Raw genomic sequence first — 27,782 nt, 5'->3', positions numbered from 1 at the left:
CTTGGTGCTTCTTTGCAGTTTCACAATTCGTGATTTCCACTTACTGATGAGCAGCTTTCCAGAGTGAAGCACACTAAACCAAATTTATTCCTTGGCTAACTTTTAGGAAGTTTTCTCTGTAATCAAACTGGACACCTGACATAGGCAGAAATGCATTAATAATCTGACACCTTGGGATTGATTACTGTGTCTTCAGTCATCGGGAGAATTCCCCTGCTTTTATAATTAAGCAAAAATGGAGGTGATGCTAAACATATGGCAACAAAACAAAAAGCTTTCCATCCCTTCCTTTAGGAAGTGGAGATACATCAGAATTTCCTTACTTATTTGCTCTGAAATCATGCATAACTCTATTACAGAAATATTACATCAAGCTCATTTTTTTCCTTTTCCCTCATCATAACTTCATTGACCACTATCTAAATTTGACAGGCCAAATGGAAACTATGATTCATTATAAGAGTAATAATGAGCAGAGAGACAATTGTAATTTTACTGTCGCCACCAAGACTGTCTCTGTGAAAGGAAGGTTGAATGGGTGTCACTTGGATTACCACACTTTACAGTCAGAAAAGGCATGGTTTTGTTCTAACTGAACAGCTTTGTAGAGGGAAAATCTTTAAGATGTATTTAGTTATCTCTACCATGATTTAGTCTCAGAACTCTCACTATGGTATATTTGATAACACTCAACTGAGGGCCTAAAATCTGTCACACTCTCTGGACATGAATGTTTTCATTTTGTTCTTCTGAAGCAAATCTCACATCTTTGATATTCAGGCCAACCTCAGTAGGTCATCAGGAGGGGTTTTACTTTAGGAGATGAGTACATCCCGTACATTTGTAACTCTTCCTGCATGTTTATACTCTCCCCAATAGACTCTTCAGCAAGAACACAGAGATCTGATAAGAGGTAAACAAACAACAGTCGATAAAAACAAATTCAACTATTAAAAAGCTAGTTTTAAGTGGTTTTATTTCTTTAGAGAAAGAAGGGGAGAAGATCAAGAGAAAAACATGTATTTTTTCTCAAATGACCTTTTACATCTCAAAAAAGGGCAGAAGCCCAATTTAGATGAAATATCTCTTTGTAGGTCATCTTTAATAAAAGTACAAGATGATTCTTCTCCTTCATCTCACTGTATATCACAGTAGATGACAGCATTTTATTTCCTTTGGGATAGTGGAAATAAAGTAAATGGAATAGAACAAGGACACATGATAAATACTCTTTTAACATTGTTTTGTCTTTTTTTTTTTTTTTAAAGAAATAGAACTGTTATCATACAACCAGTACTTCAGTCAATCGATAAAGGGATCTTTTTTTGGCTTACGTGAATTTATTTGTATTTTATGGTTATTATACAAGCAGATTCCATAAACCTTCATTAAAACACTTGAAAAGAAACAGAAAAGCTAAAAAAGGAGTTCTTTTCAATAATATACCAGAAAACAACCACATGCCTCAGTATTTCTGTTAGGATTATCAGACAACACATTTGATTAAACAACTTCTTAATATATTGGTGCAAAGTAAATTGTTCCATATTTTCTTAAAAAACAGATTTTAATGCCGTATTTGATTAGGTGTACAAGTAAGGTATATGTCACTGCCTCATTCATCTACTACTATTTTGTAATACAGCTTGGACAATAAAGACCTAAAACTAAATAGGAAGCAATTAGGTATTTGAAGAATTTTAGAAACATAGTGCATTCTCTTCAAATCAGAAGATTATTTAGAAGAAAAATTTATCATATAATTGAAAAAACAAGGAAATAGATGGACCATTACAGAAGAATCACAGCAACAATAGGTCACAAACTGTAAAGTCCGAAGGCCTGGTAAGTATCAAAAGAGTCCAGCAGTTTGAATTGAGGGAGGATCAGGTTATAGTCAAGCCAACTCTCATCTACAGTACAGAAACAGAGTATCTTTCAGTTATACACAAGAAATGAGAGCTTTGCCAGTAGGAAAGCTGTCTATCACAAGCCAGTCTACAATTCTAAAGCATCCTCCAGGGTGAAAACCCTCTGATAAAAGGCCACGACCCTGACTCAGCCCAGGGTGCTGTGGGGAGCAGTGGTACAAGCAGGATGGGGCACAAACCCCTGCCTTCCCTGGCCACAGCACCCCTGACAACAGGGAAACGGCAATGAGCTGGATCAGTATTTCTTACCAGATTTGCATTTGATAATTGATGCTTTGGAATTTGAAAACCTGATTTTTGTGCGTGTTTTGGAAGAGGAAAGAAATCTCCCCATATGGAGGGGTTATTACACTGGGTAATAACCTGCTGCTTCTCATGCTAAGACAGCCAGGAAGAGAATCAGAGCAACATGTATGAAGTCTTTCAAACCAGAGTGCAGAATTTGATTTGCTTGTGGTTTACTTCAAGAAAACTCTTTCTGCACCAAGACAACACAATTGTCTGTAAATGCAGTTTTACCCACTAGCAGGTCCCAACCAAATGAAAACAATTACATTAAAGACCACACTATACAGAAAGTCTGTCAAAAGAAGCCTGTTTCCAGCCACTGAGTGAGGAAACATGAGCACACCCGTCTTGAATCTCACTAACAAAATGCATTAAAAAATGCTCCATAAATTTCACATAACCACAGAAACAAATAGCTACAGACTTCAGACGTAACACCTTATGTCTGCAATAGACGCTGCAAAGTCAGCAAACAAGTCCAATGCTTTGATACAACAGAGCTCCCGTGCACAAGTTGAGCACTGTTATTTGCTGGCTAAGATGTTCCATATGTTAACAACATATTGTTTTAATAAAGCCTGTTGATTCAGTTTCTGGACTAAAAACACATTTCTCAGGAAGAACCACTATCCTGAGTAAAAAAGGGCTGAACAACCTATTCCTTGTGTAATGATCTTACAGAATTAAAGACCGTGAGTTTGCAGGCTGGTGGTTTTCCAGTCATTCATTAGGTCCTCTGATTCTACACCAGAAAGCCTAATAGTTTTTATTGCTTTAATTCTTCATATCTTCCTTCCTAGCTCCATGCATCACTTGACGCACTGTCTAGAAAAGGAAATTTCTATTCATTTCACTGCTTGGCTGAGGAAAGTATTTGAGCCCCAAGCTAAGAGGCATGCAGCACTTCCTCTGTTTCTCTAAGTGTTATTTTTACAAAAGGTTATGGTGCCAAAGGAGTTCTCAAGGAGAAAGTAAAAAACAGGGCAGAGTGGCTGGACAACACTAGGAGAGACTTATGAAGGGAACTGTATCAGCAGGAAGGCTGCTGACTCAGGGAAGAGATGCCCTATAAATGACAGTACAGAAAACCCCTGCTATCCACATTCCAATTCATGTGCTTTCCTGTTTACTACCCTCTCCCTGTGTCTTACTTCAAATAGTATTATACGTAACAATTCATAGGGTCATAGTAGTGTTGTAGCAACAGTGGTCTGAGAATCTAAGTGGCAGAAAGCAAGAAAGAAAAAATAATCACTTCTGTTAGACCAACTTGTATGGTTGTTGCTTGCTTTTGTAAACACAAACCCTATTCTAGCTGTTAAACCATAACCAAATAAAGAAATGATTGGAAAAGTCAAGGGTTTGTTTTACATTATTTACAGATGTGGCAGTAATCTATACACAAACCAAAACTCTGGTGCCTAAGCTGATGTTAGCATATCAGGATATAATTTCATTACAACAGTAAATCCAGAAATTGCACTTTGACTGATGAGAGCCACTTTTTAAAGGCTAAATCAAAAATACAATTTCTCTTTTAAAATCTCTCATAATGGCTTATATGACTGTTAAAGTTACTGTCACTTGGAGATACCTGACATTTAGAAGATAAATTCATAGGTGCTGAAACGTTATTAGATTCTTCCTCTAGCTAAGCCATTTTACTTAAAAGTTGATGCTAAATATAGATCACGATTGATCTGCACACGATGCAGAGATGAAGTATGTCTGTATATGTGTATGTGAAGTATATTTCTCCTAAGTGACCTGGTAATCTAAGGTATATCATCGAAAAAGGAAAACATCATACTACAAGAATGATAATATCTCTCTGGAATAATTAATCATTTTCTTCCTACACACATACCCTCAAAAATATACAGTAATACATCCTCTATAATTACTTTTGTGTCCAAAAAATCAGACCATGAAAAGGCAATTTACTCAATATATATCCCGTATATTTTAATTACTCTACTCTAAACCAACAAACGCTGCTTCCAGTGAACCACAGTAAAATATTCTTTATCACATTCATTGAGAGAAAAAAAAAAGGACTGACCTTTTCAGAAACTTTTTTTAATGGGTCAGGAAGATATCTTATGAGTGAATTCAATGCAGTTACACAATTGGAAATAACAGATAAATTAAACAAACTATCTTTTTCATTCTCATTTTAACCAGGATGCCAATTAACCCTCAAAGGAATTTTACAGACATCACTTAAACTTTTCATATCCAACTGAAATCAACAAACCTGTGTTGATTTCAACAGCCTTTACCAGTAGCTGGTACTAAATCAACAAATCTAGCGACAATAATAGAGAAATAATCGTAACAGAAATTTGTTAATCTAAAACTAAATTATAATATAAAAAATAAAATGCAATTGAGTTATCAAAAGCAATTTACCCTTTCAAGAGAAGTTTTAAGCATAACAGAACAGTGTACAAAAAAAAAAATGAAGGAAGGTAATAAACTTACCAAAAATCCACACAGGTTTATAGAAAACTTTTCTTATCAAAGTAATCTGGTATTTTTCTTGCATGGGATTACAAATTCCATAGTAATAGTGATTATATAATAAGATCAAAGAACATAGTTCATATTTTCTAAGAAAGAAATTCTAAGCTTGGAAGAAGGAATTTTATTTTTTTTTTAAATATAAATCCTGAGCAAATCCTGGGAACTATGTAAACAAGGATATCAATTAGAAATGTGAAACCTGCGCTAAGTTTATACATGACACTGTCAAAATGCAGTAGTGAATGTACAATTCAGCAAGGATACTGATATTGGGGAGGTCATCGAAGAGGAACAGAAATTATTAAAGGCCTTAAAAGATGCATTTTATCAAAGATCCAGGAGACCGACCTTTTGAATATAACAAAAAGAAGGCTGATATGCTATATATACCAAGGTGGGAAGAAAACTCAATGCTGCAGAGCTTTTTCAAACTGAAACTATGGTTCAAACATTTAGCAATTAGGGCAATTATCTATTCAAACAATTTATATTTTGACAAATTCTTCATTCCCATACTTCTTCATCACAAAAATGAAAAAAAAAGAAACCCCCAACAAACCGCAAAAGGCAGGAACCCTTAACGATGATGCTACACAGCTCTAACTGCATAATCCAAGGCATTCTCCCCAGTCTCGGAATATTTAGTGATACACTAGTAAAACCTTAAATTTTTGCCTTACCTTCCTTTGTCTTTGAGCCCAAACAGAACTAGTTGTCAGAAATCTCTGCAGAATTAGCATTTCTCATTAAGCGTAAAAAACTGTAAGTCATTCAAAACCAGTTTGTACAATACACATTAGCAACAAATGGAATAATTGCCTCCCAGAGAACAAAATCAACCTCCGAAATTAAGCAACAATATAAATGAGAAAGTGTTTCCCAAGACTTGTTTGCAATTATGACCAAATTAGTTTTTCCATCACAGACTGGGATAGGGAAAGAATGACTTTGCAAAACACGGCTGTGAAAGAACAATCCTGTTGGGTCAGCTGGGGTTCTGATCACAGAGCACATGATAAACACTATTCAACAAATGATTCAAAGAAAGTGCAGAACACGATTCAGGATCTCAGTCAGAAAACTTGAAACCAGTCTATATTGCGCTACATGTAAATTGATAATAAATATTACAATTAACTTTTCAGAGCACTCTCATATGGTAAAAAAGGCCATTATTTTAAGTAAGAATCAATTACTAAAATGTGATTGTACCCAAGTGGGGCTTCTCAACTGGCATGCACACAGTGTGAACAAGAAAAGCGAACAGAGCTTGAATTCCCTTGATCCCAATAAATCCCAGCCACCAGTGGGAAAAATTTGGACTGTGTGCAGCCAAGATATTCATTAAAGTAACTAAGAAAGGACGAGTTGGACTTTAGGGAGATGGAAAACAGATCAAAGGAAGTGCCGCTCCTCCTCAAGTCAGATCTGACCATCACTGAGCACATGCAGTTACCCAAACAGTTACCAGGCACCACCACAAAAGCACCAGAGATCGTAAAGCACAGAGTACTTTTAGAGCAGGAAAGGCAGACAAGTCCCCTCACATCCAGCAGCACAACCCAGCAGGTCATCCCACATCACACCACATGGAATCCCTCAGCAGCACGCCCATCCCATGGGCAGGAGGAGCGCAAGACTCACAGGGACAGCACAGGCGAAAGACTCACCAAAAACTACAATAGTCACAAAACAGTGTAACTGCATTTTTTAAACCACCATTAATCCTTTTGAATTCCACGCAGCCAAATGTTTACAATTTAGAGCAAATTTAGGAATATGTTTTTCATTTACAGCTTACATGACACATTGATATTAGTGTTGGAGACCATTTGCCAAGAGAAATTACAGGCAAGGTTTCAGCAGTTTGCCTCATGAAAATGCTGGCACTTGTCTGTCAGGCTGCCTTTTATTCTGCTTCTGTTTTCAGGGTTTTTAGATGAAGTTTACAATCTGATTCTGTAAGGTTTGCAAAACTAGTTAAAAGACATTCCTAATAAACATTCCCCACAGAACATGAGGAATGTCTGTATGTCTCTCAGCAGAAGCTGTAAAAAACATTCAGTGGTGAGACAAAATAATTCAACTGCTGGAGTTCCAGGAACCTTCCAGTATTACTAACCAGAAATAATTTAAATTAAGACTGATACATACAAAAGATCTATCAATATTTTCTGAATAAGCTTTTTTTGTTTTGTCTATCTTTTGATAAACTAAGAGAAAAGAGTGTTTATTTTCCACATAGAGAATAGAATGATTGCAGAGATTTTAAAATTTGCCTGATGTTTAGTTTTTCAGTCTCCTGAATGTAGTTGATCACCACGGCCATTAATTCATACACAGTGTTGGTACTCCTTTGGGACACAGTCAGCTATTCAATGGGAAGAGAAGACGTGTGAGCTTCCTAAAGTGGCAGTTTCTGACCACATCTTGCCCAGCCTACTACTTCTTTATAGATTACTTTCCACTAAAACATGGACCAGAGGAATTAAATTTGTGTTACAAGAAGAGAGAGCAGGTTTTGATTATGCTCCATACTAGTGACTGAGCATCACCAGGAAGGACAGAGCAGTTCTGAAGCACTGAATATAAACTTGAAATCCTTATTTATGCTTGTGACTCTTCAGAGTACTTCCTCATCACCACAAATCTGAGGATCCCAGGCTATCAATGTGTTCACTCTCACAAAAAAAAAAAAAAAAAAAAAAAAAAGACATGATCAGGGAGGGCTTTTTTTGTTACAACATGAGAAGTCAGAGTACATGCAGGTGAGCCAGATGCTTCAGGTAGCTTTCTGAAGGCCAAGCATCTCCTCACCAGAGCACCTGGTGTCTACACTGCACCTCAGAAGTGACCACATTTCAAACTCACACTTAAGAAACACTCTCTGCTTGTCTCCATGATAGGAGACATCACAGCCCTTATATGAAGACTGATGTTGCATCTTTCTTACCTATCACAAAGCAAACCTGGGGTGATCACCCAGAGCCCATCCACTCTCCAGACAAGCACAGATAAGAGTGTAATTTAAGAAGAAATACATTTAAGAAGAAATACTCTGCATGAAGAAAGAAATAGCCATTTGCTGAGCCATGGATGACATGACAGTACTAAAAATTTCAAGGGGAAGGAATTAAAAAAAAAAAAAAATGAGGAAGCACACTTCATTGCTTTGTGACTCCTGCACAGGTCTGGGTCAATGGCCAGCACTGGACACATGTGAGAGTGGGAAGGCTGCGAGCAGCACCTGCCTGCACTGCTTGGCCAGCCGGTCCCGGCTCTGCTGGTGCTGGAGGCAGCACTAACAAGGAATAGCCAGAGAAAACAGCTCCATTAGATGCAGCCCTGAACACATAAGGATATTGAGGTAACAGATTCATAAACACACCAACGCAACTAATGTGTCCCTAACCTCTGCCTAAGGGATTGAACCCTTTAAAAATACAGCTGATTTGATCTGAAAGCTTCTTTGTAAACGCTTCAGCCAGTTGACCAGGCAAGAAAAGCTAAAAAGAAACATTGTATCTTAAAAAAAAACTCATTGTAGAGACACTATGGCAACTCTGGGGAGAAAGGGAAGAAAGAACGAATGGTGACTTATGAGGAGAAAATACCACCATCATTGCAAAAAAAAAAAAAAAAGGAAACTACACTATACTTATTATTATTTTTTATTATCATTCCACATTATGTTTCAGTGTGTTTGACATCTGCATTTAATGTGAACAAATGCACATTCACAACTGGTTGAGTCCAAAGTGAGCACGCAGTGAGAAAGCACGCAGATTTCAGTGTTAAATTAAAACTGCTACAGTTTAATGCCAGTTGGAAAATTTTTTGTTTCCTTCCTCTCACTTGCATCCAGAACTTGCAGAACACTCCTGTCCCAGGCCTCAGTTTTCTTGATGTCTCAAATGTCAGTGTAAGCTCTGCTTCTTTTTATTTTCCCTGTCCACCTCATTTCCCAGCTTGTTTCACTGTAGAAATCAGCCTTTGGTTGCAGGCCACTCTTGTAAGAGTTGGCAGAGAAAGGGACTAGCAAAAGAAAGTTGCTTCAACTAACACCCAGATTCAAGAGAATCATACAATATTCTGAGTTGGAAGGTACTCATTGGGATCACTGAGTTCAACTCCTGGCCCTAGAGGACACCACAGGACACCCCTAGAGTGACACCATGTCCCTGAGAGCATTGTTCAAACGCGTCTTGAACTCTGTCAGGCTTGGTGCTGAGACCACTTCCCTGGAGAGCCTGTTCCAGTGTCCAACCACCCACTGGGTGAAAAATCCAACCCAAACCTCCCCTAACTCAGCTTCATGCCATTTCCTCAACTCCTGTCACAGGTCACCACAGATTACAGATCAGTGCCTGCCCCTCCACTTCCCCTCACGAGGAAGGTGTAGACTGAAATGAGGTTTCCCTCAGTGTCCTCCAGGCTCAACAGACCAAGCGATCTCAGCCACTCCTCGGAAGGCTTCTCTTCCAGATCCTTCACCTTCCTTGTGGCTCTCCTTTGGACACTCTCTAATAGCTTAATGTCTTTTTTATATTGTGCACAAATATTCAAGGTGAGGCCACACCAGTGCAGAGTAGGGCAGGACTTGCTTTGACTGGTTAGCAATGCTGTGCTTAATAGTAGCATGTCCTTTGGTGAAGTGAAGAGATAAAACAGAGGGTATCAGGCAATGGGGGAAGAGAGACAAGTAGGAGATGCTGAACAATTCTGCCAGTCTGAACTGTCAGTGTACAGAAGGTTGCCAAGGAAAAGGTTGCAAGTAAAACAAGAATTTTGTGTGCTACCTGTGGTGATGGAAAAGTGGACAACTATTCCTGATGTAAAGATAAGAGAAAGAAATGTGTGACGCTGGAGAACTGAGTAAGAACAGAGATGGAAAATACACAAACACGACAGAATTGAAAATACAAAAGAGTACACAACAGGGGGATAAAGGAGATAGCACAGGCAAATGCAGCAAAGGAAACAGAGAACCTGTCAGATAAAAAGATGGATTTGAAGAGAATAGAGAAAATAACGCCCACACGGAAAGCCACAAAAAAAAAGAAAAACTATTTGAGGACAATCATTAGGAGGTGGGCATATTTTACTTTCTGGCTTTTTTAAGCTCTTTGTTTGCTACTCTCATTTTAATTTTGAACTTTATTTCCTCCATAAATTGGGGAAGCACATGGAAGAATAAACATTTTCACTGTGACTGACCACCACCGATATTTTAAGTGCAGATGATGCTCAGATATATTCATATGTACAAGTCATATACACCAACCTTTAAACAACATGGAAACTGCAAGAAAGAAGACGGACAAAAGCAGAGAGAGTCTCTCCTTTCTGATAATCTATGTATTTCAAATTATTTCTCCCCACTCTGTCCCCCATACCTCCTTTACCATTTTTCAAATGCATACTACACATAAGAGCTAATTTTACCACAGGGGCCTGCTTCAGCATGCTTTAGATATTAGCAGAGGTTCAGTTAGAAATACTAAGCTGATGTTTTTTCCAGAGAATAACCAAAATCTTGAACCTTGCTGCTTACAAGAATTCAACAACTCTTCAACTATAAAGTCAGTGTGGTCTAAATTTGCAAACCACTTCTCAAAAAAAAAAAATAGTTGTTTTTTTCTCAGGTCTCTTAAAATATACACACAGAATATACTATGGAGAGTAAGAACTGCAAAAGAAGAAAAATATATACAACCTCCTGAATGAAATAGATTTTTTTCACAGGAATGATAATAAAAAATACATTTTAAATGCTGGTCTGGTTTACACTTGGTTATTAAAATGCTCACAGCCACCAGTTTTCAGCAAATCCACCTTTTAATATCCAGGGAGGCTCTGTATGAGAAATTTGCTTTTATGGTAAACTGAAAGAAGGCAAGGCCACACCTGGAGTTCTGTGTCTAGTTCTGGGCTCCTCGGTATAAGAGAAATATGGAGCTCCTCAAGCAAGTCCAACACAGGACAACAAAGATTATTAAGGGACAGCAGCATCTCTCTTATCAGGAAAGGCTGAGGGAGTTGGACCTATTCAGTCTTGAGCAGAGATGCCTGAGACAGGACCTCACCAATGTCTATAAGTACCTGAAGGGAGGGTGTCAAGAGGATGGAGTCAGGCTCTTCTCAGTGGTGCCAAGACACAAAGAGACAAAGACAAGGGAGAAGGACAAGAGGCAAAGGGTAGAAACTGATGCACAGGAAGTTGCACCTGAATATAAGGAAGAACTTCTTTACTCTGCAGGTGACTGAGCACTGGAATAGATTGTCCAGAGAGATTGTGGAGTCTCCTTCATTGGAGATATTCAAGAACCATCTGGATACAATTCTGTGCCATGAACTCTAGGATGACCCAGTTTGAGCAGGAAGGTTGGACCAGATAATTCACTGTTATCCCTTCCAACCTGACCCATCCTGTGATTCTGTGACTCTGTGAAATGAAATTATAATACTAAAATGCTAGTTACACTGCAATAGCTACTAAGTATCAAAAATGTGAATATCAAAGCCTACAATGGTACTCGACAAAATAACAGAAGAACTTAAAATATACTACTATAGATCAAGTCACTACCTAAAATAGCATTTGTGTCATAACATAGCCTCTAAAACCTCCACTGAAAAATTACATTTCACTGGCACCAGGTCTTGAACAAATGCAGAGTAAGACAGTCATTACTTACTGGTTTAGTGTCACATCTAGGATGAAAGATGATCCAAAAGCATCAACCTGGAAGCTGGCTCGAGCAATGTGGGTAGACTGCAATATGGAAAAGACTGGAATTATTATTCAGCCACAACAAAACATATTGTACTGGTGAATGCAGAAACAAAATATACATATACTAAGTATATAGATGTTTCTTAATCTGACTCTGGACATTGACCGGTGGAGAACAGCTGAGATGTTACTGGTTTGGTCAGTCACAATTCTCACCAACATTACCTGACAGAAACTTCATTCAGACAGACTCTCATTTAGGACCATATAGTGAGATAATAGCAGTGGGCTAAAATATGATTAGTTGCATTTTCTGTAAAGCTCTGACTCGCCACCCTGTAACCTATCTCCTCTAAAAGGCTTCCAAAACTCCAGCCCCCTGAGCAGTCACTAAAACCAAAGAAAAATGGGTGGTAGAAACATCTTTCTTTCTTTCTTTCTTTTCTTCCTTTCTTTGCCATATATTTTCCCCAAATTAATTCCTTTCACAGTCCTATAGAGGACAAACATGGGAATACTTCGTAACTCATGATCTGCCAGAAAGAGTGTTTTACTCTAATAGTAGTGGAAGAAAATACTCAGCTATCCAATAGAAACACAACACTTGTTTCTAGACCTGAAAACTCTCAAGAAACAGAACAGCCATGTTACGTAGCTAATTAATAAGAAAAGCTACTTGCAGACACTTTGGAGGAGTATCAACTTCGTTCTCATTTTCTTTCCATTGAAATCTGCACATTAAGATTTGAAGCATGTAGACAGAGGACCTAAGAGGAAACACTGAGGAACCACTTACAACTCTCAACTATACTTCTCCAAATAAATACAATACAGGATAGTAAAACTGTACAAATGATTTATTGAAAACTCTAGGAAACATAGGACAGGATGGGATAATGTGAATCATCAAATTCACTCTCTAAAACTACTGGCAGGCTTTTGATAGGCATTAAATCCAGAAGAGCTGAGAATACCAGTTTCCTTGGAAAGGAACAGCATCAAAGAAACAAAGTCGAAGGAACCATGAGTTTTTTGATTATTACGTTTTTTAGTTGCCCTACAGCAAAATTTTCTTTTTATGTCTACGTATATAAGCATGAGTATTAATAAATAAAAAAGACAACAACCATGAATATATTTCCACAAACATGATGAATGCTTTAAAAAAATAAACAAATGTCAGGACAGCTTCTCTTAGCAGAGGACCCTCAGGCTCAGGGCCATCTATGAAAATGCCTGGCTGTGTCACTGCAGTGGACATGCATGCAAAATTGCATGACAAGAAAATCCACACATTTACATTACACTTCAGAAGGACGCAGTAAAACTGGAAAGCTTCTTAGAAAGTGCCTCTGTAGATATAATTCAGTGTCAGATATCCTTTCAGCTATCCCCATTACACCTAACACAGGCCATAGGTCTTTGCTAAGTGCTTCTTATAATTTCTGAATGATTTAAGACCTTCTTTTTTGCACAGTTGAATAGTCTTTGACCAACTAACTGAATATAACATATAATTTAGCTTACCTGGGCAAACAATTTCAGTGAATAATTACCATCAATACTAAAAGCCTACTTTCTATCCAAAAAGGATTTTAAAAATAATAAAAAAGCAAGTCAACAAACATAAAAAAGACACAGCCAGCTGGCAATGAAAGACACCACAGAATGTACAGACACCCACAGCACATACGGCACCCACATGTAGGACCATCATTTAGCTATTTCTGGCCTGCAGCAGCTATGCAACCACAAATACAGTAAAAATAACCATCAACAAATTATCAAATTACCATTGTTGTTTCTTTTTTACCTCTCAGGTTTTAGAGTCTGCTTTGAATGATTTTAAAATTTCATCTTCTCTTGCTAGATGTGAATTCTTAAGCTGCTGCTCATAAACAGGATGTGACAGGCCAAGTATCAAGTAACATAAAAGGAGCCAATGGTAGTTTTCTCATTCCCTTGTTCCACTGCAGCACATTTGCTAACCTTAACTAACCTTCATTTACCTACCTGCACTGCAACAACCTCCTTCTGATCAACGAGTAATGGCAGTCCAGTTGTTTGCTTATCATCATTACATTATTAAATGCAAAGAACATTCTACAGCACTTTTTTGTTTGTTAACAGTATATGTCATCATTCAGATTTCTTTACACAGTATAACCAAGTCTTCTATACAACCATATGCTGGTACCAAAAGACAATTAGTCAGTAAAAACAGAAAAAGCCTAACATGGATTTCTAGATGTACATATACTAAAACTAACATCTGTCATTAAAATGTATTCTCCTCATAGACCATAAAAGCAAAAATTACTAGATTGTTTGGGTTTGGTTTTTAACCACTAGGTATATTGCACCATATTGATTTGGTCCAGGAGATTTCTGCTCTTGAACATGTCTCTAATATAAACAATTAAAAGGCTAATGTATTTCTAAGGTGACCCTGGACCAGTTACTCCCTGACAGAAAGTACTGATGTGGATTTAAGGGAGAAAATACCTCTTAAGAAATTAATATGGAAAATTACACAGATGTAACCATCTCCCAAGACTCATGATACAAACCCAGAAAGCTTACCATTACTTTTAAGCTCAAATGCAATCAAGTGTATCCCAAGGGTATTTCAAGCCTACTGAGATACCAAAACATTTTGGATAGCCTGACAAACTCAGCCCTTTCCAGGAACTGCAGCCCTTCCTTCAGCCCTGATATGTGTTTGTAAAGCACTGTCACACTGCACACTGTGGGTTGCTGCCAAAAATGAGCAGTTTTGCCCCATCCTGGCCATGTGTTCCCACCTACTCTCCCTTGTCAGCTCATGTGACTAGCCAGAAAGTCTGATCAGCATCAGAAAATTAATCATCACATGGAGTGGGTCCAATTTTCGTCAGACAAATAAGCTGATCCAAAGAAACCATGAGGTAGATGCAACACAAAGAAGCCAGAGGGCACACCCAAGAGAGACTGAGGAGAAAGAGAGATTCCCACTTTCAATGGCAGACAAAAAATCTCATTCAGCATAAAAAAAACCTATCCCTTAAGAGTTCCGGTCAGTATATTTTTTAAGATAACCAGATATTTAGAAAAATTGTTAAGAACCACAAAATAAAGAAATGGATTTTAAAAAGTCTTGGCTCTACATTATTTTTAAGCACAGTTACCTGCCTGCTCAGTGAATAGGTAAACTGGCCAGCTGCAAAGAATGCTTACATTCATAGACATATGCCAATAATAGAAGCCAAAGGAAGGAAATAAGTACTTTTCCATCTATACCACCTCATTCAAACAGAAGTAACAAGAAAGACAACTGCAAAGGTCTCTCTAAATCACTGAAGCAAGACAATCAATTATGTCCTTCAGTTCTCAAACCAAGGAATTCTCTTGGAAAATTTGAGGCTTTTCCAACAACTATCAGCTTGACACATCAACGGCTGACAACTGAGTCATAAAAGCGGAGTTCTTGGAGACCAGAAGAGATGTACTCAATGCAGAGCATGAACAAGAGCCAGGAAAGGAGAAGCTAACAACTTAATGGAAGAGCGCAACGACATGTCTCCAACACAATCAAAAAGTTCTTAAACTTTAATGTCACACATCTGAAGAAGGAAAACATCAATAACTCTGAAATTAGCTCCAGTACTTTCAGATGCAATTTCTAGTGGTGCATAAATTATATTACCCTGTAAGCCGCTCCAGAAGGAAATACTAAGCATCCCATGCATCCAATGCAACTACGAGAGAGCTAACTTCTGTTAAATATTGTGAAGTTTAAGCATCTCAGTTAATGTCTGAAAGGAATCAAAAGTAAATGGAGTGGAAAGGATTATTTCAGTTCACTAAGCACAATGGTATTTTATCTAAAACAAAGATTAAAAGCTTGAATTCTAGAAAAACAAAAGTGGTATGCAAACCCTGCCGCCAAACCAAGAGCAATGTGATTCCAATTATTTTAAATCACCTGGTCCATGCCTCAGGGATCAATCACTGCAGTAACAGAGGAGATGGGCAATCAGTACCAAATATGACTACTTATTATTACAAAGAAACACAACTGAATAATGATGTCCTTTCAGTACTCTGGCTGGGGTTCAGCTTTCTCCAGAAACTGGTCCTGAAGAATGAGCATCTGCAAAGGGAATACATGTACATCAAACTACAACCAACATACATCACTGCAGATCAACATCATTGCACTGCACTGGAGGTAACTTTAAATGTGTTTGGAAGATTTTCATTTCAAATAGGTCAAATACCTTAATCACCAGTGAAACACAAATAATCAAACTAACAAGAATTTTGAAAGGAAAAATTTAGACATTTTCCTCACATTGTGTATAATTAGTTGAGTGCTGAAAACAGCACAGTAGCATGATGACTAATATCTTTCCTCATAAAATAAGGAAAAATAATTAAAAACATATCATAATGCAATGTGCAATTCCTCGTAACATGTTTCTTCCTTTAGAAGTATCCTTAAGAAAGCACTTAGATGCTTTTTAATAAGTTTTGCTGGAAGAGATAACAATTTCCATCAAAAAAGAACAAAGTCTTTTGTAAAAAAAAATTGAGGAGAAAATCCTATTTATATGCTTGCCCTTTGATGTAAAGAATCTTATATTTACTACTATTTATAGCATTGTGGTTTCTAATTAAAAGATTCTGATCAAACTTGTAGACTTGAAAGAAAAGCACCAAGAGAATCAAGAGATAAAATAATACAGGATGATACAGGAAGAGAGAACTTAAAAACTATGCTTTAGAGTTTGCAAGAACAATGAGGTTTTATAGCAGGCATTTGGTGATTTAGTCACATTTAGAAAATAATAGATTTCTTAGATATTAATTTAATTCCCCCCTCTCTATTTCACAGAACAGAAACTTCACCTTGCTAACAATCCTTTAAATGTGCATGAAATAATTGTTTCTTAAGTTCAGTAAGGACACAGATAAGCCAATAGGAAATCAAAATAAATATATTAATGAAATTAAATGACAAATATACTAAAAAGTTTATGTAGATTTACCTAAAAAGAATTAACTGCTGGTTTGAAAATAATCATTACACCTAAATTTATACTAGAGTAGAGGAACACAGTGCAAATTGGCACAGGTACACACTATAAAAGGACAATTTTCAGCCTCATTTTTGTTGTAATAAATCCAGAGTTATGGAGTACACTGTTGCTGTAAGTAAAGTAAGAAATTTTTTCAAAAACTGACTTTTTTACTTGCACTGGGAAGAAAAAAAAAATTAAGACTTTGCTCAGAGACAAAATTCAGAAATAAGCCTAGGTCTAATACTAAAAATAAATATCCAAAGTGAAAGAATCTTCTTTTAAAAATGCACAATAAAATACAGCTGCAACATGATTTCCAGGCCTTCTCTATTGCCATTTGCAAATATCTAATTTTAATCAAAAGTTCAGTGTCACTGAACTGGATCCGCATATCATAGCATATTAAACAACTACAAAATCTCTTTTTTTACTTTCCCTGGCATTCTCACAATATTTATAGGCACTCGGTGTATTAATCACCACTATTTTTCATTCTTCATGCAAACTCTCTCTTTTTATCCATTGCATAAATCTAAATACCTATGGGGCATTTGGTGGGGGGCAGTTTATTTAATGAAAAAAACGCAGAAAAGAATCATGGTTTTTACAAAAGGCTTTTACAGCTGCCTCTTTGGGGCACATTTAGTAAACAAGTTATTTATTCTGAGAAAAAGCTAGAAATAAGAAAATATTTTAATAGGTCCATGTTTGTTTTTTAATCCTGGATCACATCTCTTCTCCATGCCAAGCAAGGGTGGAGCAGAGGGAGACCTAAACACCATCAGCTGGAGTGTAGTGCCAAGGGCCAGTTCACTGTGGTCGTAAATATGACCTAAAATAGCTTTTCTCCATATAAATATCATAATATCAATGAACTCTAAGACAGAAGCAAGAACTACTTGTACTTCTAAAATGCCAGTAATTAGTCTTATCAACAGGAAAAAAAAAAAAACAACCAAAGCAAAAAACCAAAAAAACTCTTTTGTTTATTTGTGTGTTTGAAAGCAAAGGCTGTTCGAATTTGCTCAATATAGTAGGGGGGGAACAGCACCAGGAAAAATAGTCCCAAGCACAAACTAATGCAATGTATTGCAGGTGTCACTGCTGCAGAGTCAGTGCCTGGGCAGCAGCACAGATCCTTCTCAGGTCCTGCTGAGCTACGAGACATGGCTGTATCTGCTCACACATCTCGTCCCAGACCTCCACCCAGCACTCCAAAACTATGAGCATCTTTGAACAGTTACAACAAATTGAGTAAGAAAAAATAATTCTCATTTCCCCCTGAAAACTTCTTTTCTTGCTCTACTTCCTCACTTCCACTTCATCTTTCTCAAAAATTCACACGAGGTTAAATGATGGAACAATGAAGACAGGAAAACTATTGGCCTGTCACTGATAGCAAATTTAGCATGAGCTATCATTTGATCCCACAGACCTAATAGGACAAATTTAAGTAACAATGGGCAAGATGCTGCTTCCCAAGAGGCAATTTAACACTTGTCTCCAGCACCAGAAAAGCCCTGTGGCACCAGATCTTACACTCGTGCTTTTAAATACAGAGAATGACGTTAATTTGATTCTAAAATTTTGTTTATAACTTTTGATTTCCTAAGAAACTAATTGCTGCAAGTCTTCATATCACTGTGAAAGAAAGAACTGCAAGAATTTTTGGGAAGTTGTATTTATTTTTTTCCCCCTTTTCTGGAAGGGAAGCAGCAAACATTCATGTATAAAAGGTTACATACAACTAATTTGCAAGAGGTCTTAAAAATATCACTACGGGGGCAATGCACTCAATAAGGTTCTTCATCAAATACTAATGAATAGGGAAAGTTATGACCAAATAGGTTGTTATAAGTGTGATTAATCAAGTACAGGGTCATGAACAGAAAAGAAACAAAAATCATGAATGGAAACTTACAAAGTTCAGAATCTTTTCCTGCCATAATTCTTACAAAAACTTTGATAACTGTTGGAGATCACACTTGCAAAACCAAGAAAGGGCATAAACAGATACTCATCCTGCGCCCCAGGAACACCACACTTTCCATTGCCCTCCACAGCAACTGTGGCTTTCAGAGGGTCAGATCTAACAAGAAAAAGAATTCTACCTACAACCGCAGTAGTGCAATGTGTTCCGTCTATCTCACTCAAGAGCCCAGGACCTGACAGTGCAATCAGATGGGGAAACTACTTCCTTGTGAAGAAACATGAGATCAGATGGAAAGGACTTGAACAAGGACAACCTTTCCTCAGTGAAATATTCCTCTCCCAAGGATGTCTGGCAGTATCGAGTCAGCGGAACCCAAACGAGCCACTAGTTGTGCACAGCTGCAGCGTGAGAGGCAAACAACCAACACACCACCCATCTGCAGGGCGAGAGAACACAAAACAAGGGCAGCAATGCACACACCATAGGCAGCACAGACCCATCTGGACCACTATGTCATCTATCTGCAGAAAGGGCTATTGTCTCAAGGACCCCATCTAGGCAAGAAGGAAAACTCAATGGATCTAAGAGTCAGGAGGAGTGAACGCACTTCCTTCGCCAAACCAGATGGTGCCTTGAGGTCATTTTTAGCTGCATGTTTTCCAAGCTCTGAAAGGAATCAATAACATTTTAAGAGTCCCTTTTCAGCATCTCTTGTAGGCTTCACAAATGAAGGAACCCCTTCATTATGCCACCTTTACATTACAAATTGACACCTACATTACTCTTTGACACCTAAAGCCTCCCAACACGGTTAATTTCTCCCATGAACAGCTCTGGGCACCAGTAGAATGTTTAGTAACATCTTGTCAGCATTACAGGCTAAGAAGAGCTTGACAAAACTTGCAGACTGTTAGGCATGCCAATATATTGCTCAATCAATTCCACAGATAATACTTTTTAAATATGACTCACCCTCTACATTTAAGTATCAAAGTCCTGCTTAAAGTTGAAAAGTGCAAGAAAAGCAAACTTCAAAACTCCTTTTCCTCTTGATACAGACAAGGAGATCAAAACAAATCAACATTTTCATTGTATATATTTTCTGAAACAGATGATGGATTTTTTTTATTCCCACAGAGTTTCAGGGGTTGAAATACTCAAAAGAGACATTTCTGGAACAGAGTGTATTCCTACATACTACTATTCTCCTGGGCAATTTTTGAGTCAGGGCTGTAGCCTCCATACTCCTATACATCACACTTCCATTAAAAGGCATTTACGTTTTTCTAAACCTTGTATTATTACTTCATTCTGGAATATGTGTTTTCTAAAGCATTGCCACGTGCTACAGTTTTCTGGTCTGGCAACACTCATTTCATTAAAAAAGGAAAGATACTGTACAATAAAATTTAGTATAGGTAGACAAATCAGAGCTGGTCAAATTACCAGCTGAATCATCAAATTTCACTGTAGGATGGCAAATGCCCAGCAGCAATGCCATGCTTCTTTAACTTATTTTAACTGAATCCAATTTTCAAGCTGCACTCTTAATGACTCAACAGTTAAACAGCTCTATGTCATTTCCCACTTTCTTTGATTTCTACATAATCGATCGTGTCTTTAATTCATATGACACAGGCTTTCCACTTGAACTTACCCAATCAGCAAACCCCCATCATGGGAGTGCATGCCACAGCTTGGTAGAACATATTCTGTCCATGTGCTCAGCACTCCCATGCAGCACTTCAGCCACCTTTGCTGCTCAATGCTCAACAATAAAGTTTCTGGGAAAAAAAACATGAGCCTTCCCTCACACAGTCCTCCCATCAAAGTATTAAAACCTTGCACAGATGTAATCTTCTGTGTGCAAAGCTCTCATCTGCATTGAACATACCTCCATCTGAGGAGAAAGATGTTGTCCCACATCCATGCTTGGCTGTGGCTCAGCACAGCTGCCACTGCACAGTTCATCCCTGCAGCAATGATTTATCCTCCTCAGATTAATGCAACTATTGCAGTTGCTTCAGAGCAGTGCTATCGGGGGTATCTGCAGCTATTAGGAGCAAAATTTCATCTGACAGGCCTTTGTGATCCTATATGTGCACCAAAAGACATCTCTGCAGAACAGGGTATCCATACAGTATCCAGGAGGCCACTGGCAAGCCAAAGAAAAGAAGATAGCTAGAAGGGCTATGAAGGCTTTCTTGTCTCAAAGTTTTCCACAGACAATCATAGCAAATTTGACTTGGTTTAAAATAAATTATGTAAGTCAAAACTAGAGAAAAGGGAGACAGGTTGGAAATTACAGCGATTTGTGGAGATGTTAAATAGAGCAGTTTTGATTAACATGCAAGAAACCAACAATACGCTATTTCTAGAAAACACGATACTGAAAAAATATTATCTAGGGACAAAAACACCGCACCATATCAGCAGATGAATGAGAAAGAGATATTGTGTAGGAAGACACCACAATCCTGTGTCCAAGACTGGTAAGCTTGATCCTCTAATAGTACTGGACTTTACCCTCCATATCCACAGTTATCCAGACTGAGAGAATACACACGGACCTGGCCTGGCAACCAAATCATCTGACAACAGACCAGTGAACTACTTCCCATGAAGCAGAAGGGCAGTCTACGCGGGAGAAGCAACTTCGTCTCAAACCTACAGGAGTGGAAGACAAAGAATCCCCATCCTCTCAAGCTGACTGCACTAAGTGGAAGGACCACAAAACTCAGCAGAGCTGATTTGGGAGGGGAAAGCACTGAGACAGCACTAGCCACAAGGACTCACAAATTACAGAGCTTAGCCTTATCAGGCCTTTGAAGGTTTTATACAGTTCAATTGACCTTTAAGCAGTGTTTGACAGGATAAATGCGATAATGTTTTCACAAGCAGAGCCCTAAAAAAAAAGTTGTTAGTTTTGAGTCACTTAAAGAGTGGTATGATTATTGGGAAAACTACAAAAGGGACCTGAACTACCAGAAGGATAATATAATACCAGATCTACGATGATTGTGTACACATATGTCCATAATGATCTTGTGGAAAACATTTCAGAGTGCATGTTAACGTCACATGTAGTTCATCCATAATTTGGCTAAATCTCAGCAAAGTTTATCATGACGCTCCTTGTAATGCAACATGCTTCTACATCATGAATGTTTTATAGTTGATATAGCTGATTAGCCACTGCAGAGGTCCCAGAACATGTATACTCCGTGAAACAGTGGCAGAAAGAATATTCTGTTTGATCCTGCACTCACGGGCACCAACACAGAGCAGAGTGAATACAGACACGTTGATTACCAGAGCTAGAAGGGACTTCTCTATCAGACTTTTCAGTTACTACACTAATCATGGCAACAAGCAAATGTTGGGAAAATACTTTCTATATGAATTGTTACATCTGAGCCTTTAAGATCCTTCTTGACTGTATATAAGCCTGTTTTATGCGATTAAGCCATAACTTAATCTCTTTTCAACACTGCTATGGGACAAGCTAGAGAAGATAACACAAAACAAAGATTTTCCATGCAGTCCTTTTACCCAAACTAGGATTTTCAAATATACCTATGTCTTTTTACCACCCCTCAAAATCTGAGTCCTGATACAATGTTTCTGCAACATGAACTCTGAAGCAGCAGCTACCTGAGGTTTTATGATGGATGATTTCTTTGGACTTATACATTTACTGTCATAACAAATCTCATTATCAAGCAGGGAAAGACTTTCACTGAGCTTGCAAAGAAGGATAAATTAGGAATTTGAAATATTCTTTGCTTATAAAATACCAAAACACACTATGAATATTTTATAAAAAGGTGTATCTGAAAGTCTCTCTTACATTTGAGAAATCAAAGGGCACTCTAAATGCCCTTGCATCATTCAATAACCTATAGCAAAGTGTGGCTTTCAGGAAGGCAAGACCTGCATCAAAAGTATGGGTATTTTAACCATCATTTACATATTCATAAAGTATTGCTAGGTTGGTAGCAAAGTTCTGCTAGTTCTGCAAATATTTGCTAGTTCTGCAAATATTGCAGAACTGCACACAGTGAACATGCAGGAAAGTATCTCACACACTTTGCCTAATGTCTTATAAACTTTAAGGGAAGAGGAAGAAGAGGCAACAAGGAAGGAAGAAGACCAAATTCAGCAACAAACCAAAAGCATGTTATTACTCACTATAGCCCAGTTTAGCCTTCTGCCCTTTGGTTCTGTGATAGGATGACCAAAAATTGTGCCCAAGTTTCTCCAAGAGACCACAGTCTTTAGATTAAGTGAACAGAAAATAATTTTTAAAATTGGGCAATTTCTCATGACACTTCTCTTTTCAACTTCACCATCCATCAGTCCCAAACTCTAGAGATGTTTTATAAACCACTTAACAGTCAGCACTCATATTTTAACCAAAAAATTACTAGTTGTTTGAGCTACCCAACACAGTAACTTACAATACCAACAGAAGCTGAAAGTATCAGAACAGAAAGCAAGAGTGTTTTAAACAAAGTCAGCAGTTTCAGAAGCAACTATAAAGAATAGGGATATTCTGTTGAAGACCAGAGCGAGAGGCCAACAGTCAGAGAATCCAATAGCAAAGACTAGGCAACACCTGAATAACTAATGAAGATTTCAACTCTAAGTGTAAGCAGAGCTATGCAAACTCAGCATGACAGAGCAAAGTTTCACTGCAATTATTATTATCAATAAGAAGTCATTTAAGAAATCTGCAAGCCATGCTTCCAAATTGGTGTCTGCAATTCTATCATTTGGTCACAAACAAATCAGAAATGCAGGCTGCGGAAGGCAAATAAATTCTTTGCTGAGAACTACTGACTCACTCTGGACTACAAACAACATGTACTTCTGTCTCAGCTCAGTCCTGGAGCCCGTTCACACCAGGCTCTCTACAACCAGGTCAGCCCTTTTACTCTCTAGGAAGGAATCCAGCGTACCTTCATGACAACTGGCAATGAGCAAGTGAAAAACAGCCTGACAAACTGAAATTGCTATGTTTGTGCAAGGCATTCACAACAGCAGAGATGAGGGAATCTGTGTCCACAGCAGGTCAGAACCTTGTTCCCGCTGAAAATCATTATAAATCTACATATTTCCATATCAACACCTAGATATATCAAAAATGGATAATGTAATAAAAGCCACAAGAGGAACAATGTTGTCTCTCAGACTGTGTGTGCAGACCTACTAGCATGACCATGAAGTGCTGGCCTTAAGGAGAACTGGGACCCTTCACTGGTGGTGTTGAGTGGCAATCTCCAGCTGAGAGCAAGATCACTTTCAAGTTATACCGAGGGTTCAGGGAAGGCATCTGTTAGGTGAAGGCATGTAGTGGTCTGGTACTCTAATCATCAGCTGGAAAATGGACCTCATCTTCCCAACGAGAACATCTGAGCCACAGAAAACTACAAACAACATACACTTCTGTCTCCAGACGCAGCTCAGTCACATTTTAACGAAAAACACATCTGCATAGTATTGACTAAAGCAGAATATTAAGAAACTTGTGTTTTTCCATGTGCTTTTTACAATACCAAAATACAGCGCAAGACACAGAGTTAAAAGGTTCCTTATAAATGTCCACAGTAGGATCTTTCTTTCTTTTAAACACAAAAATCTTAGCTCAGCCCGCACTGAATACCCCTGACATAGAGGACTTTCATCTTCTAATAGGCTTATTTATGCAACCGTAAATTAAGTGTCCATTGCTAAGATCCTGGATTGTATTAATAATTACATAATATTAGCATATTTTTAGATATATCTTATCTTGATTACTCCTTAGATTAAGTACTGTGCAGTTGCTAACAGGCCCCCTTTGGGGAACAGAGAAATTGAAACATAGGAGTGTCACAGATACTGGTAGTGACTCTATTCCACAATGGAATTAAAAGCAGAAACCCGAAGTCACATGAATTCTCCTATATCCACTATATACTGTACGTTCAAACATTAATAACATGAACATGTAATAGCCTACAACATTTGCCTTGTGCTATGTTCTGAAGTCCAGTAATGTTTGACAACTATTACTGTAAGCACATTAATTTTTCTTAAGTAGTTACATTCTGGGCTTCTAGGATGAGTACACAGATTACTTTCTTTACTAATTAATAGTAAAGCATGCATGTTGAGAAGTCACTCAACAGTTATGGCAATGGCCCAAAAACCCCAAACCAAACAAAACAAAGGATGTTGCTAGAGAAAATCCTCAACAAATGATATAAACAAACCATACATGTCTAGAAATCTGCAATCCATCACTTCCTAGTAACTTCTGCCTTTAATTAGCTGCTTTCATCTCCTTTTATCGTATTACACTCCTCTGGCTCAACTCCATCTTAAGCCTGTTCTAAAACTCCTGATTTGCTAAGGCCCCGCTTTGCTTCTGTGTTCCCCTGCATGATCATCTTTATTTCCCTTTGTGGAATTCCAAACTCAGGCTTGTACCCTTCTTATACAACTTCTGCCCTTTCTGCAGCTAAAGCTTTCATACAGGAATTAAAGGAATCCAATCCGGTTTAATGCAACTTCCCTCTCTTTAGTTTATCTCTCTCTCTCCTTTTATCTTTATCCAACTCAAAACACAATTAGATTGTTTTACATTAATTCAACTACAGCCTTGTTGTCTAGTCCTCTGACTGCACCCTCCCATTCAGGTATCTCTATTTTTCTAGACATGGTTGTTTGTCCTTCACTCATTGAAGATTCTTCCTGAATGCTTCAACCTCCTCCAAGAAGCATCCTCCCTAAACTAATCCAGAAGGCCCTTAGCTTTGGTTTGAAATCTATTCCAGACCATTTTTTCTAACTCTCATATATAGCTATTCAAAGACTACTAGCAATGAATAGAATAGGGCATGGAGACAGAATGTATTTAATCATAAAATAAACTAATACATATGGAAATGTTATGGATGGAGAAGGACCCTCTGTTCCCCTACCCTTCATATGCCACTGATCTTGGGCTGTTAACTCTTCAGGGCAGGCATGAGTGTCTCTTCATGTAAGAGCAGAATCCAGCATCTTTATACTTTATGCGACTTTCATCACACACACAAAAGCAACCATAAAAGTTAACTTCATGAAGTCAGTCCATAACTTTGATAAGCATCCTGGCAGAGGTAAGAGTGTTGGGGTTTTTATGGGATGCTAGACTTTAGGAGTCAGGATATTAAATTACTCAACTGCAACAGTTAACACCAACAATACAAAAGTACCTTCCTAAATGCAGCTTCTACAAAACTTCATTTAAGCAAAGTCAGCCACACTGCTGGTCCATTACCACCGAGCTGACTCAGATCTCTGGGCAAGGGATGCAATATCTTGCAATTAGGATGTAACCATGCCCTGTGCCAGAATCACAGAAAATCAGTACTGCTCCACTCAGTTTGGCCTGCTCTGCAATTTTCTTTCTCCAATGCACTGCCAGGTACCATATCCTTCAGTGAGTAACAACCATCAGATACCACGGGAGAGGTTGGAGATATTTTAAGCATCAGAGGGGAAACTTCTTCATCAGGAAGAAAAGTTGCAGTTGCACAAAGAGCTTTACACATTTCCATCAGAGCTTCTACACATTTACATTGGTTTAGTGGGGGGGTTGCTGTGAAATAAATGCATTTAACCCTTTTTAAACCATCTGTGTTACTTTTTTTTTCTGCTTGGAGTAATATTCATACCAACAACTGAATTAGGTGAGAATGACTTGAAAACTTTTTATGAGCATAAGATGTGGTGAACAAAAGCTGAGACATTCAGAAAACTAAACCCCATTAAATAGCAGCTTCTTCTGTAAGACCAGTATTTTAATCGTAATACTAGAGCGAAATGCAACCATTACTGTTTTAAACAGACATGTCACAAAGTGTTTCAACTTGTGACTGTTCAGGGACCTTCAAAGAATCCTGAAATGCCTAGAGGATTTTTTTTCTTTTTTTTTTTTTAAGCAAAGCATTATGGACCTTTAAGAATCCTATTTTATTGTACTGTAAATACGGTCTTCACATCTGAAAAATCTTTACATAGAATAAGTCACATTCAGAGGATAATAAATACGCTATGAAGAGCCTGCTTATTATTTAACTATACAGAAAGAATATAAGCTGTCAGTGCTTATACTTTATGGATTATAAAAAAGAAATAGAAGACAATTTTTTCACTTGTTACTTAAACACAAAGCAGTCAATTGGAAAAGGAAGAAATTGAGGCCTGCAACTCATCTTGGATGTCAGCAGTTGCTTCAAATGCACAAATTTTATGTTCTTCAATAACAGCAAGGACTCAATTTTTTTTATCTTTAGATGAAACAGCCATGTACCACCTCAAATATGATCAGTAGTGGTCAAGATGAAAATCACTGTATTTTAATACAAATTGGGGTGGTTATTTGTTAAAAGTTAAAGGGATTGGTCTTCATACAACACGAATATGTTTTATAACATAAACATTGCTAGGTTAATGGTTGGACTCGATGATCTTAGTTCCTTCCCAACCTGAACGATTCTACGACTCTATAGAATTTGAAAACATACTCCGGTGTGGATAGCAAGCAATATGTACGTTAAATTGCTATGTTATGTTCACATGTTATATTTCAAGCAATTCCCCTCCGATTTCCAATTTCTATTTTTAAAATCACATCCGAGCCCACGGAACTCAAACCCACCCTGCCTCACGCTTCAGCCAAAAGCCGAAATTAAGCCGCAGCGTTTTAAGCCCCGCTGTCGCAAAGGCACCGCAACTTTCATTTCGGGGCCCCCGGCCGCCGCAGGCAGCGGGCTGTGCCCGCCCGGGCCCCCGCTGACGGCCGGGGGAGGGCACTGCCAGGCACGGGGACCATCTTAACTAATTCGGGCGCCGCTGCGGAAGGACTGGCATTCCCAGCGCTCCTGCGGGAAATCGAGCCGCGCGTCTCGCCGAGCATCGCAGTGCACTGAGCGTTATCTTTCAGCGGTACAAACACCCTTGCGGAGGGGTGCGGCGAGGCTCCTCCGCACGGCCGCCCCTGCCGCGGGCCCCTCTCCCCCCGCTCCCCCGGCCATGCCCGGGCCCCCCTCCCCCTGCGGCTTCCCCGCCCGGCGCTCACCTGTGTCCGCGCCGCCTCGCTCCGCACCCGTGTGCTCAGCGCCGGCCACCGCGCCCCGCCGCCGCCCTCGCCGGAGACCAGCCGCAGGGGCCTGATGCTCTCCCGCTCCGCGAAGCGGCTCTCGCCCCGCCGCCCCGCTGTCGCTGGCCCGGAGCCTCCTGGGCAGGGGACAGGGACCGTCACCCGGCTGCGC

The 27,782-nt window shown here is 38.6% G+C and overlaps 1 protein-coding gene across 1 annotated transcript in view; it reads right to left on the bottom strand.

Annotated features, from left to right (window-relative positions):
• ADAM22 (ADAM metallopeptidase domain 22) overlaps positions 1 to 27,736 on the bottom strand; it is a 128,538-nt gene extending 100,802 nt beyond the window's left edge. The window contains exons 1-2 of the mRNA XM_027639445.1: positions 27,590 to 27,736; positions 11,444 to 11,520 (exon numbers count right to left, since the gene is read on the bottom strand). The gene's annotated coding sequence lies outside the window, so the exon portion shown is untranslated. The remainder of the gene's footprint in view (positions 1 to 11,443; positions 11,521 to 27,589) is intronic.
• Positions 27,737 to 27,782: the final 46 nt, after the last annotated feature.

This window comes from Corapipo altera, unplaced genomic scaffold, assembly GCF_003945725.1.
Source record: "Corapipo altera isolate COAL_440 unplaced genomic scaffold, ASM394572v1 44, whole genome shotgun sequence".
Classification (NCBI taxonomy): domain Eukaryota; kingdom Metazoa; phylum Chordata; class Aves; order Passeriformes; family Pipridae; genus Corapipo; species Corapipo altera.
Note: the sequence above shows the minus strand (reverse complement) of the source record. Positions and strands in the feature narration are given on the sequence as shown.